Source organism: Lithobates pipiens, unplaced genomic scaffold, assembly GCF_037356315.1.
Source record: "Lithobates pipiens isolate NorthernLeopardFrog02 unplaced genomic scaffold, aLitPip1_a1.2 Scaffold_13, whole genome shotgun sequence".
NCBI lineage: Eukaryota > Metazoa > Chordata > Amphibia > Anura > Ranidae > Lithobates > Lithobates pipiens.
In genome coordinates this window covers 230,564,120-230,578,756 of record NW_027507718.1, presented here as the reverse complement: position 1 = coordinate 230,578,756, position 14,637 = coordinate 230,564,120, and the positions used below count along the sequence as shown (strand labels likewise).

Here is a 14,637-nt window from a genome sequence, read left to right as displayed (position 1 = left end):
GTTTGCAAGTAGGAGATGTTTGTAAGTTGGATGTTTGAAAGTAGGGGCTATATGCTCTGCAGAAATGGTGGAACAAGGTGTTGGTTTTGCCACAACATTGTAAGCCCTCAAAGTGACTCTTGGTGGGCGCTGGAGCGCCCTGCTGTGAACGATTATATCAAGAATTGTAATTACATGCCATTGTTGAACAGTGGTAGAAAAATTGACCTTTGGTGGTTGTGGTGCTGGTGCTACAACACTATAAGTCCTCACAGTTACTCTGGGTGGGCACAGGAAGGGGCCCTCCTGTGAAATATTATATCAAGAATTGTAATTACATGTCCCTGTTAAACAGGGGCAGAAAAATTGGGCCTTAGGCACTGATGCCATCACACTGCAACCTCTGCCATATACTCTAGTTTTATTGCAGGAATTAGCCCTGCTGCAAAGCATTGCATCAAAAATTGTACTTAAACGCCCCTGTTAAGCAGGGGCAGAAAAATTGGGCCTTAGGCACTGGTGCCATCACACTGCAACCTCTGCCATATACTCTAGTTTTATTGCAGGAATTAGCCCTGCTGCAAAGCATTGCATCAAAAATTGTACTTAAACGCCCCTGTTAAACAGGGGCAGAAAAATTGGGCCTTAGGCACTGGTGCTGGTGCCATCACACTGCAACCTCTGCCATATACTCTAGTTTTATTGCAGGAATTAGCCCTGCTGCAAAGCATTGCATCAAAAATTGTACTTAAACGCCCCTGTTAAACAGGGGCAGAAAAATTGGGCCTTAGGCACTGGTGCTGGTGCCATCACACTGCAACCTCTGCCATATACTCTAGTTTTATTGCAGGAATTAGCCCTGCTGCAAAGCATTGCATCAAAAATTGTACTTAAACGCCCCTGTTAAACAGGGGCAGAAAAATTGGGCTGCTGGCATCACCCAGAACCAAAAATGTTCTTCCAACATATCAGCGGAGGAGGAAGAGGATAGACAATCAACATAACAGGACAGTCACTCAGCATCAGCATAGGCAGTCTTGAAGGGATGTGATATTTCAAAAAAAATTATTCGGTTACATCAGCTTCAGGTGCTTGGTAGCTGTGGGTGATCCAAGACTGATTCATCTTGATGAAGGTCAGTCGATCAACTGATTCGGTGGACAGGCGCACCCTGTGATCGGTAACAAAGCCACCAGCAGCACTGAAGGTGCGTTCCGAAAGAACGCTGGATGCAGGACAGGCCAGTAGCTCAATTGCATACTGTGCAAGCTCTGGCCAGTGATCCATCCTCAAGACCCAGTAAGCCAGAGGATTTTCGGTGGGAAAGGTGTCCAAGTCTGACCTTGCCCCTAGGTATTCCTGCACCATGTAAATTAAACGCTGGCGATGGGTGCTGGAACCAATCATACCTTGGGGCTGCGGACTAAAAAATTGTCTGAAAGCATCAGTCAGACGGCCACCTTCTCCACCGCTCCTTCTGACTGATGCCTCAGCAACACGTTGTCCAGGACCAGGAGTTTGTGACCTCCCAGTCTCTGGGAACGCGTTGCACAGAGCTTTCTGCAAGGCCTCCCGGAGATGTCTCATCCTCTGCTCCCTCTGCGATGGCAAGATAAGGTCGGCAACCTTACCCTTGTACCGTGGATCAAGGAGAGTGGCCAGCCAGTAATGGTCCCTCTCCTTGATCCGAAGAATACGAGGATCCTTCCGCAGGCTTTGCAGGATCAGGGAGGCCATGCAGCGTAGGTTAGCTGAGGCATTCGGTCCGGAGTCCTTTGGGTCACTAAGGACAACATGATCCGCAGCTACCTCCTCCCAGCCATGTACAAGTCCACGTGTTTCTTGGGACTGTAAATCATCCCTATAAGACTGCTGCTGCTGATGCTGAGTGCCAGCCTCCACCTCTATGCTGACACAATCATCCTCCTCCTCCTCTTCCTCCTCCTCACCCTCTTCCTGTGTGATGGGTGGCACAGCAGGAACACTGTCTGGATAAAGGGGGCCTTGAGAGGCAAGGAAGTCCTCCTCTTCCTGCCTCTGTTCTGCCTCAAGTGCCCTGTCCATTATTCCACGCAGCGTATGCTCCAAGAGGTGGACAAGAGGTACAGTGTCACTGATGCATGCACTGTCACTGCTCACCATCCTTGTGGCCTCCTCAAACGGTGACAGGACAGTGCATGCATCCCTGATCATGCCCCACTGGCGTGGTGAGAAAAAACCAAGCTCCCCTGACCCTGTCCTGGTGCCGTAGTCGCACAGGTACTCATTGATGGCCCTCTGCTGCGTGTGCAGCCGCTGCAGCATGGCCAATGTTGAGTTCCATCTGGTGGGCATGTCACATATAAGGCGGTTCTTGGGCAGGTTCAACTCCTTTTGGAGCTCAGCCAGCCGAGCACAGGCATTAAATGATCGGCGGAAATGCACACAGACTTTCCTGGCCTTCAGGACATCATGTAAGCCGGGGTACCTGCCCAAGAACCGCTGCACCACCAGGTTAAGGACGTGAGCTACACAGGGCACATGGGTCAGTTGTCCCTGTCGGAGGGCGGAGAGGAGGTTGGTGCCATTGTCGCAAACCACCATTCCTGGCTTAAGCTGGCGTGGCGTCAACCACCTCTCGGCCTGCCCCTGCAGAGCTGACAAAACATCCGCCCCAGTGTGGCTCCTGTCCCCCAAACAAACCAGCGTAAGCACGGCATGGCATCGTTTTGCCTGCGTACTTGCATAGCCCCTGCAACGCCTACGGAGCACCGCTGGTTCTGAGGACAGAGCACTGGAAGAGGCCATGGAGGAAGAAGAAGAGGAGGGGGTGGAGGAGAGAGGTGTGTCACAACCAATAGTAGCATTTTGGAGGCGTGGTGGCGGAACAACCTCCAACACTACTGCACCTTGTCCTGCATCCTTCCCAGCAGCCAGAAGAGTGACCCAATGGGCCGTGAAAGACAGGTAACCTCCCTGTCCATGCCTGCTGGACCATGAGTCAGCGGTAATATGCACCTTACCGCTGACCGCCCTGTCCAGCGAGGCAAGGACATTGCCTTCCACATGCCGGTAGAGAGCCGGAATCGCCTTCTGTGAGAAAAAGTGGCGTTTGGGGACCTGCCACTGAGGAACCGCACATTGTACAAACTCACGGAAGGGGGCCGAGTCTACCAACTGAAAAGGCAGCAGTTGAAGTGCTAGCAATTTAGCCAAGCTAGCATTCAACCGCTGGGCATGTGGATGGCTGGGAGTAAACTTCTTCCGCCGGTCCAGCAGCTGGGGCAGGGACATTTGCCTGCTATAATCGGATGTGGATGTACCACTAGCAGAGTTCCCGGAAGCACTTGGCTGTGACACACCTAATTCTACACCTTCATTCCTCTCAGAGCAGGTTTCAGAGAGGACTGAAGGTCTAGTGGGGTTTAGGATGCCAGCTGATGAGGGGCAAGGAGAGGTCCGCTTTGTTCTTTGGTGTGGGTCTTTGAGGTACGCTTGCCAACGAGCTGCATGGCAGGTCAACATATGTCTGGTCAAGCATGTGGTGCCCAAGCAGCTGATGTTTTGGCCACGTGAGATACGCTTGAGACATATGTTGCAAATAGCAGCGGTGCGATCTGATGCACTCGTCTCAAAAAAGGCCCACACCAAAGAACTTTTAGAATAACGCGCAGAGGAAGCGATCTGCGCAGGCGGAGCTCTGCGGTGTGATTCAGTCGGTGTGCTGCCCCTAAGCTGGCCCCCGGAGGGCATCCTGCCTCGTTGGACATGTGCCTCCTCCTCCTCCTCCTCCTCCCTCCTTCCAGGCACCCACGTGGAGTCAGTGCCCTCATCATCCCCTCCCTCTTCATCGCTGTAGCAAACCTGGCAGTATGCTGCAGCTTGTGGAACATGACTGCCAGATTGCTGTCCTTCTTGAGCATCCCCTCTCTCTGCGCTCACGCTACTGCCTTCCTCTAGCTGAGTGTCATCATCAGAGCCCACCAAACACTGGGCATCCTCCTGGAGCATGTACCCAACACTGTGCTCAAAGAGTTTAGGAGACTCCTCAGGAGGACGTGGTGGGTCTAGGGAAGGAGTCACTGATGATGACATTGAGAGGAGGGAAGACGATGTGTTGGCAGCTGCTTTGCTACTACCCTGAGACTGGGTGAGAGAGGATGAGGAGGATGAAGAGGGCTTGGTCATCCACTCTACCAAGTCGTTGGCATGTTGCGGTTCAACATGTCCAGCTGCAGAAAAGAAGGACAGGCATGTCCCATGGCCACGTGCTGATGACAATGCACCGCGTCCACGACCAGCACTGTTGTCTCTAGACACAGAGCCTGCTTGCCCTCTTTTATCGGCTCGCGCCTGTCTGCCTGAAGGGAGTTGGGTAAAACAGTAGTTGGGTAGTTTATATTGTGCTGGAGGCACACAACACCCACTAACTCCTGCAGATGCCTTTTTTATAGAACAGCAGAGATAAACGGGTATATACAGATGTACGCACGCACTATCTCCTGACACTACTGACTGCAAGCTCTATTATTAAAGCTAGATCACTAGCTATATAGGTGAGGTGAATATCACGGTGTATACTGCGGTCAGGGCACGCAGACAATAACCAGAAAACAGCAGAGTTAAAGGGTTATATACAGATGTATACTGTGCTGTGCTGGAAGCACACACAACTTCCAATAACTCCTGCAGATGACAATTGGGCCCAAATAGAGAACAGCTATGTAGGTGGATTATAGCGGTATGTACTGGGTACAGAACACGCAGACAGCACGCACTATCTCCTAACACTACTGACTGCAAGCTCTATTATTAAAGCTAGATCACTAGCTATATAGGTGAGGTGAATATCACGGTGTATACTGCGGTCAGGGCACGCAGACAATAACCAGAAAACAGCAGAGTTAAACGGGTATATACAGATGTATACTGTGCTGTGCTGGAAGCACACACAACTTCCAATAACTCCTGCAGATGGCAATTGGGCCCAAATAGAGAACAGCTATGTAGGTGGATTATAGCGGTATGTACTGGGTACAGAGCACGCAGACAGCACACACTATCTCCTAACACTACTGACTGCAAGCTCTATTATTAAAGCTAGATCACTAGCTATATAGGTGAGGTGAATATAGTGGTGTATACTGCGGTCAGGGCACAGACAATAACCACTACACAAGAGCAAGATAGGAAATCAGCCAAAAACGATTGGTGTGTAACTGTGTTGAAGGTACACAGAACACCCACTGCTTCAGATGCCAACACACTACACGAGGCCGCCTCAAAGGCGGCCTTATATAGTGTGGGGCGTGCACTACACAGCCTGAGCTATGATTGGCCACAGGCAGGATGCCTGTGGCCAATCATGGCTCTCCTCGCTTCTGTCGCTGCGATTGGCCAAGCATGCGGGGTCACAGTGCATGCTTGGCCAATCATGAGCCAGCAATGCACTGCGCCATCGCAGTGCATTGTGGTCCGCGCGCGCCATACGAATTTTGACGCGAACGGACCAAGAGTTCGGATTTTGCCGAACGCCCGAACAGCCAATGTTCGAGTCGAACGTACGTTCGACTCGAACACGAAGCTCATCCCTACTCTTGAGACATAACAGCAGCCCATGGTTACTAATGACATGTGAGTACTTACTATGGGAGAAATGTGTGGCCAGACAAGTCATGATTATTTACTGCATACTTACTGCTTAACCACTTCAGCCCTGGACCATTTGGCTGGCCAAAGACCAGAGCACTTTTTTCGATTCGGCACTGCGCCGCTTTAACTGACAATTGTGCGGTCGTGCGACGTGGCTCCCAAACAAAATTTATGTCTTTTCTTCCCCCACAAATAGAGCTTTCTTTTGGTGGTATTTGATCACCTCTGCATTTTTTTTTTTTACGCTATAAACAAAAAAATTGCAAACATTTTGAAAAAAACACATTATTTTTTACTTTTTGCTATAATAAATATCCCCCAAAAATATATAAAAAAAAATTTTCCTCCATTTAGGCCGATACGTATTCGTCGACATATTTTTGGTAAAGAAAAATTGTAATAAGCGTTTATTTATTGGTTTGTGCAAAAGTTATAGCATTTACAAAATAGGGGATACTTTAATGGCATTTTTAATAATAATTTTTTTATTAGTAATGGCGGGGATCAGCGATTTTTATCGTGACTGCGACATTATGGCGGACGGACACTTTTGGGACCATTCACATTTATACAGCGATCAGTGCAATTCAAAATGCATTGATTACTGTGTAAATGTGACTGGCAGTAAAGGGGTTAACCACTAGGTGTCACTGTAGGGGTTAAGTGTGTTGAAGGTACACAGAACACCCACTGCTTCAGATGCCAACACACTACACGAGGCCACCTCAAAGGCGGCCTTATATAGTGTGGGGCGTGCACTACACAGCCTGAACTATGATTGGCCACAGGCAGGATGCCTGTGGCCAATCATGGCTCTCCTCGCTGCTGTCGCTGCGATTGGCCAAGCATGCGGGGTCACAGTGCATGCTTGGCCAATCATGAGCCAGCAATGCACTGCGCCATCGCAGTGCATTGTGGTCCGCGCGCGCCATACGAATTTTGACGCGAACGGACCAAGAGTTCGGATTTTGCCGAACGCCCGAACAGCCAATGTTCGAGTCGAACGTACGTTCGACTCGAACACGAAGCTCATCCCTACTCTTGAGACATAACAGCAGCCCATGGTTACTAATGACATGTGAGTACTTACTATGGGAGAAATGTGTGGCCAGACAAGTCATGATTATTTACTGCATACTTACTGCTTAACCACTTCAGCCCTGGACCATTTGGCTGGCCAAAGACCAGAGCACTTTTTTCGATTCGGCACTGCGCCGCTTTAACTGACAATTGTGCGGTCGTGCGACGTGGCTCCCAAACAAAATTTATGTCTTTTCTTCCCCCACAAATAGAGCTTTCTTTTGGTGGTATTTGATCACCTCTGCGTTTTTTTTTTTTTACGCTATAAACAAAAAAATTGCAAACATTTTGAAAAAAACACATTATTTTTTACTTTTTGCTATAATAAATATCCCCCAAAAATATATAAAAAAAATTTTTCCTCCATTTAGGCCGATACGTATTCGTCGACATATTTTTGGTAAAAAAAAATTGTAATAAGCGTTTATTTATTGGTTTGTGCAAAAGTTATAGCATTTACAAAATAGGGGATACTTTAATGGCATTTTTAATAATAATTTTTTTATTAGTAATGGCGGGGATCAGCGATTTTTATCGTGACTGCGACATTATGGCGGACGGACACTTTTGGGACCATTCACATTTATACAGCGATCAGTGCAATTCAAAATGCATTGATTACTGTGTAAATGTGACTGGCAGTAAAGGGGTTAACCACTAGGTGTCACTGTAGGGGTTAAGTGTGTCCTAGAGAGTGATTCTAACTGTGGGGGAGAGGGGCTACATGTGACACAACACTGATTACCGCTCCTGATTACAGGGAGCTGTGATCAGTGACAGTGTCACTAGGCAGAAGGGGGAAATGCTTGTTTACATTAGCATTTCCCCATTCTTCCTCTCCATGAGACGATCACGGGTATCCCCGCGGAGATGTCCGTGGGACCCACGATCGCGCTCACGAAGCTCCTGACGAGCGCACCTGCAAGCCGCCTCTTAAAGGACAATGTACAGGTACGTGATTCTGCCTGTACGTGCCCTTCTGCTGCAGTATATGTTCATGAGGCGGTCAGTAAGTGGTTAATCCCGGAGGGGGCTGTAAAACTGTAAGTCGATACACCCCTAGCAGTGCACTTAAAAGTGTTGTGTCTCCAGAATACTGTGCATTTGGCACAAAAATAGTATGGGGCTTGGTGCAGTTGTACAGGTGCATACTTTCAAACTTCAGAATAATGTGCAATTGGTCTGCAGGAGCTTACTTTTAGGCTAAAGCAGAAAAAGACTGCATGGCATGCATATGTGCTAAACTAGTAAAAACTAGTATGGGACAAAGTGCAGTTGGGCAGGTACAACATAGTATACATGCTTGCAAGCTTGTTGCCTAAACGCATGTTTAATTAACCAGTTCCCGACCGGCGCACGCCGATGTACGTCGGCAGAATGGCACGAGCAGGCATATTGGCGTACAGGTACGTCCATTTTTATATGCCGCCCTGCCATCGAGTGCGCTGCCGGCGGCGCGCTCGCATGACGGTCAGGACCCCCGTGAGTCCGGTCGCGGGTTCCGCGAACTCGATCGCCGCGGGGATACCCGCGATCGTCTCATGGGGCGGCTGAATGGGGAGATGCTGTTGTAAACAGCATCTCCCCGTTCTGCCTAGCAACAAGTGACGCTGATCTCTGCTCCATGTGATTGGAGCAGAGATCAGTGTTCACTAACACAAAGCACAGCCCCCCACAGTTAGTAACACTTAACCCCTACACTGCCACCCCCTGGTTAACCCCTTCACTGCCAGTGTCATTTACACAGGAATCAATGCATTTGTATAGCATCATTTTCGCAGTCACAATAAAAATCGCTGATCGCCGCCATTGCTAGTAAAAAAAAAAAATATTAATAAAAATGCCATAAAACTTTTATTTTATTTTGTAAAAGCTATAACTTTTGCGCAAACCAATCAATAAATGCTTATTGTGATTTTTTTTACCAAAAATATGTAGAAGAATACGTATCGGCCTAAACTGAGGGAAAAATATGTTTTTTTTATATATTTTTGGAGGATATTTATTATAACAAAAAGTAAAAAATAATGCGTTTTTTTCAAAATTGACGCTCTATTTTTGTTTATAGCGCAAAAAATAAAAACCGCAGGGGTGATCAAATACCACCAAAAGAAAGCTCTATTTGTGGGGAAAAAAAGACGTCAATTTTGTTCGGGAGCCACGTGGCACGGCCAGGCAATTGTCAGTTAAAGCGGCGCAGTGCCGAATCGCAAAAAGTGGTCTGGTCTTAAACCAGCAAAATGGTCCGGTCTGAAAGTGGTTAAACACATGTTTTGCATAAATGTTGCATACATATATGTGGCATAAGCACAAGTTTGGAAGACCATGGGCATCAGTGCACTTGATGGAGTTGTGTCTCCAGAATAGCATGCATTGGGTCTGCAGGAGCTCAGTTTTGGGCTCCTTTTTACACGTGTGCAACTTGAAATTTGCACATTTTGCCACGACTTTGATGCAATTTTGCAGCGACATAAAGCAATGCCTGTGTATGCTTAAGGTCTATGGACCTCAAGTTGCATCAAGGTCAGACCAGGGTAACGCAGGGCCTGCTTTGAAGTCACTACGACTTGAAGACGTACATATTGGAAATCATGGGGTACGACTTGTCAGGTGAACTTGCAGTCCCAAGTCACAGGATGGGTTGTAGAGGTGTGGAAGAGGCCCTAGGCTGTTGAAGCAGCATAGAGGCTGCATTGGATGCCTATGTACTTGGCTAATCCTAACTATAACTAGTATTGGCCCCGATGCAGTTGAGCAGGTGCAGCATAGTATACATGTTTCATGTTTCATAATAGTTACATAGTTAGTAAGGTTGAATAAAGACACCAGTCCATACAGTTCAACCTGAGTGAGTGTCTACAATTGTCCCTATCCCTGTACATTGCACACTCACATCGGTCCCTACCCTCAAGGAGCCCACAATCCAAAGTCCCCATTCATATACTAGGGCCAATTTTGGACAGAAGCCAATTAACCTACCTGCATGTCTTTGGAGTGTGGGAGGAAACCAGAGTACCCAGAGGAAACCCACACAGGCACAGGGAGAACATGCAAACTCCAGGCAGGTAGTGTCATGGTTGGGATTTGAACCAGCAACCCTTTTTACTGCTAGGAAACAGTGCTAACCACTACACCACTGTGCCATGCTTGCATAGGCACATGTTTGCATTAGACACGTGCTTGCTTGCTTGAATAAACACAAGCCTGCATAGGCATATGTTTGCAGAGGGCAGTGGCCCGTCTGCCCCTTGGCCCCCACGCTCGACAAGCGGGTGGCGCCCATCCACCTAGCATGCAGCCCCCCAAGCCTGGCCGCAACGGTGCATTTGTGTGGACACGGGTTTTTATAAGCACGGGTTTGTATAGACGTGTGGGCATAAGTGTGTATGCATGTTGCATAGATATACGTGTTTGCATAAACATGTGGTGCATAGACACATGTTTGCATAGATAAGCGTTGCATAATATATGTTGCATAAACACGTTTCATAAACGCATGCTTGCTTATTCCATAAATGCATGTCTCCATGGGCACGTATTACTTAAGTGCGTGTTTGCATGGTCACACACTTTTGTGTTTTGCCTAAACGCATATTTGCATAAGCACATACTTACATGCATCCATAAACGCATGCCTCCATAAATGCATGTTGCTTAAATGCAGGCTGGCATGTTTTCATATGAACTGCATACATATGTGCTTAGTTGCATTAAAACTGCATATAAATGAGTTTATTTACATTAAACTGTATACAGTACATATGTGCTTATTTGCCTAGGACTACATACATATCTGTTTTTTTTTTGCCTAGGGATACATATTTGTGCTTATTTGTCTAGGGATACATACATACATGCTTATTGCCTTGAGCTGCATACATAGATGCATGAATGGCAAGAATACTTATATACCTCCATGTTTGCATACCTGGGTACCTGCATACTACGAGGTTGTATAGCGGTAGACCAACATTGTCTAGCCCTGCATCCTTGTGGAACTGCGTAGTATTTTGTCTACTACAGTCACTTTATTATGTATCTGTTAGACTATGTAAATGACTTGGAAGGGTAAGGCATTTACACCGCCCTCAGGTTCAGTGGTCTGGCAATGTTCATATCTCCTGTTGGACCATTGGCATCAGGGTGATCTAAGCCACTGTGCTGCCTGATCTCGGATCAAGCCTGGTTAGTACTTGGATGGGAGACTGCCCAGGTTTCCCTCCTAAGTGAGGGAGGCATCTGAGGTTTCTTTGTTTGAGAGTATCTCAGACCATAAGATTTTAGAGCAGTCTCTAAGGTGGTTCGCTCCTTCCTTAGTTGAGTCAGTCTTTGCCTTGCGTTGGGTCTTGGAGCAATTATTGGGTCTTGGCTCATTATTGTAAAACAATTAAATAGTAGCAGCTTAAAAACTGAATAGGTCCTCTTTTTTCGTTTTTGTGACCATCCTTTGGGCTGGCCACAGCTCCTGAGGTTCACAAAGCTCCTAGCTGCGGCGCTGGACTTGCTAAAGATGCAGGGGGTGTGAATTTCAGTATACCTTTGCTCAGGAAGCAGTTGGTCCAGATTTTCCTTTGATGCATTTTGCAGTAGGAAACTATATCTAGGTCGAAGCACACTCCTTATGCACAGTCCTACTCCAGGTCTTGGTAGAGGATCATTCTCTCTCTCTGAAAGTTAAAGATCCAGGCATTGGCTTGCGGGAGGGCTCTGTTCCCAGGGTGTTGCACAGCTAAAGATTGGTGGTTGACAGTTCAGAATCTAGAAAAGTCGAATTCTTCCTTTCAGGTATTGGAAGATAACCACTGATGCCAGTTTCTCCATTTGGTTTGAGGGTGGCTACAGTTCAGTGGACTTGGTCTCCACAGGAGAGTATACTGCCCATAAATGTCTTGGAGCTTTTGGCCAGTACGCCTTGCTTTGGATTATAGTACAAACCAGTTGTAAGTTCTATTCAGCAAAGCCCTGCAGGGGCATATATATATCAACCACCAGGGCAGCACCAGGAGTCATGCAGCTCAGGAAGGTGAACCACATTCTGTCTGGGACAGAACAAGGGCTGTGTCTATCATCCATGCATATTCCAGATATAGAATAGTGGCAGGGGGAACTCTGCAGGTGAATCAACTAGATTCCAAGTTCTACAACAAGTCGGGACAGGTTGTGTCTAGGATAAGGGTCCCACTGGCAATGGGGGTAGATGCACTGGTAACGCCTTTGGGACCATTCCTCCTTTATTTGACACTTTCTCTCCATTCCGACTTCTGCTACATCTTTTGCGAAGAATCTGGTAGGGGGTAACACTGATAATAATGTCAGCCGAATTACCCCAGGGGGGCTTGGTACACTGACATACCGAGTCTTGCAGGGGTCGCTTCTTGGACACTCCCAGTCCAGTGGGACCTAATGGTCTTGAGTTCTGTATCTCAGCACTGTTGAGCCCCTGGAAGCCAGCTTCAAACTTCAATTACAGGACTTGGACATTTTTTTTTGCATGGGGTGAAGCCAGAAAGAACCCGCAGAAATATGTGAGTGGGAGATTTTCTTTTTCTTTCCCCAATAGGTAGGGGTAAAGGATATTGGCCTTAAGTACCGTTAAGGGTGAGAGTTCGTCCCTATCCATTTTTTTCCAGAAGCCGTTGTTTCTCATTACTAAATTCATACATCATACAGTGGGTAACATAGACAGTACCGCATGTCAGGCCACTCTTGTGTCCTTGGGACTCGAATTTGATCTTGTCTGTCCTTGCAGAGGCCACTTTTTGAACTTTTGGTGGCTATCACTTCACTAGGTGGAGTGTGAGCGGCTTTTTCATGCAAGGAGCCATTCCTGGTTCTTACATCATGGTAAAGTGATGTTGCATCCTCATCCATTTTTTTGCCTAGAGTAATGCCTAGTTTTTACTTGAATCAAGACAATGTCTTGCCTTATTTTTTGATCCTCAGTTGGCAGGAGTAAGATCACTACATACTCTGGAGGTATTTCAAGCAGTCAGAATTACATGAATTGCCAGCGCAGGTCAGGAATCCTGGTTTGTGCCGCCGGTAGAGCCCAGGATGGGCAGGAGGCATCCAAGTCAACTGTTTTCATTGGATTTACCAGTTAATTATTAAAGCCTATAGATTGAAAGTGCAAGGTCCCCCATCCTTTTTTTTTTGGTAAAAGCACTCGATACCAGGTGTGTGGGGGCATCTTGGGCCATCAGGTGTCAGCGGCTTAGAATTTTAAGGGCATTACATGGTCTTTTGTTTATACATTCACAGAATTTTACCAGAGGGATATCAAAGCCATGGAGGATACTGCTTTGGCCACAGCATGTTTTGGGCAGCAAAAGAAGTCCTTCTCAGGTGGCAGTTTCTGTGATTGTGTCTCCCTCCCCTCAAGTGCATTACTTTAGGATATCCTACATAGTCATTATTATGGTTGCTCTGTGTCTCGTGATATACAGTAGATGACCTCGATATTGTGTCAATCTCGCCACTTTTATCGGCGAGATTGACACCCTGCGAGCCCCATCGCGGGAGCTAGCGCCGAGCTGGCTCGCATCGGGAAAGGAAACATTTTTCTTTTCCTTTCCCGATAAGCAACAAGCATCGCTGGCCGGGTTCACACTGGTGTGGGAATCCGAATTGGATTCCCACCAAAACCAGGCACTGTATTTGGCATGAATCCTAAGGGAGAACTCCACGCCAAATAAAAAAAAAAGGCATGGGTTCCCCCTCCGGAGGCATATCAGGCCCTTAGGTCCGGTAGGGATTTTAAGGGGAATCCCCTACGCCGAAAAAAAAACGGCGTGGGGTCCCCCCAAAATCCATACCAGACCCCTATCCGAGCACGCAGCCCAGCCGGTCAGGAAGGGGGGTGGGGACGAGCGAGCGCCCCCCCCCCCCCCCCTCCTGAGCCGTACCAAAATTACATTTTCCTATTGCAGCCAGCACGAGAAGCCTGTCGCCGGGAACCAGCGCGACAGGATCGCACTGGAAACACAATATCGGCGGCACCCACTGTATGATAAAGAAAATAGATTTTTTCTTCATACTTACCTGTAAAATCCTTTTCTTTGAGTACATCACGGGACACAGAGGTCCCTCCCATCTTTTTTTGGGATATTCATTGCTTTGCTTCAAAACTGAGGTACTTCCTGTGTAGGAGGGGTTATATAGGGAAGGACTTCCTGTTTGACTATCTGCCAGTGTCCATTCACCTATAGGTGACGTATAACCCATATAGTCATTTTTATGGTTGCTCTGTGTCCCGTGATGTACTCAAAGAAAAGGATTATACAGGTAAGTATGACGAAAAAATCCTATTTTTATTGATAAGTGTTTATTGTGAATTCAAATACAAAACAGTACATGTATGAAAGTAAACAATTCAACAAAACATAAAAGATATTACAGTAAGTTACAGCTCTCTTAAGCATGTAACTCAGAAAATGTTATTTAGTTACTGTATCTAAGAAATCATAATTATGACATACATTACCACTTATATAAGAGGCATCATTTTCAAAAAATGTTTTAATAAAGAAAAAAAAGGGGGGGGTGGGATGAAACAGATGCATTGCAACAAATGCCAATCATTGGATAGAATAAAAGAAAGCCATAGCCCTTGTACACACGGTCGGACATTCTGACAACCAAATCTGTTGGATTTTGTCTGACAGATTTTGTCCGAAACTGTTGCATACACACGGTCAGACAAAGTTGTCGGAAAATCCAATTGTACATAACGTGATGACGTTATTTTGTTACAACGGGACTACGTTCAGGCTAGTAACCAATAGCTTTGGTCTAGGAATTTGATCTGAGCATGCGTGGCACTTTGTCCATCGGAGTAGGCTACACATGATCGGAGTATGTCCGATCGGAGCATTTTGTCTGAAAATTTTACCGGCAAGTTGGAAAAGTTGGTCTGTTGGATATTCCGACGGAAACAGTCCGATGTAG

General features: G+C 46.9%; 1 protein-coding gene across 3 annotated transcripts in view; it reads left to right on the top strand.

Annotated features, from left to right (window-relative positions):
• Nucleotides 1-14,637, top strand: part of ARHGEF18 (Rho/Rac guanine nucleotide exchange factor 18) — a 569,373-nt gene that overhangs the window by 314,188 nt on the left and 240,548 nt on the right. The window lies entirely within an intron of this gene.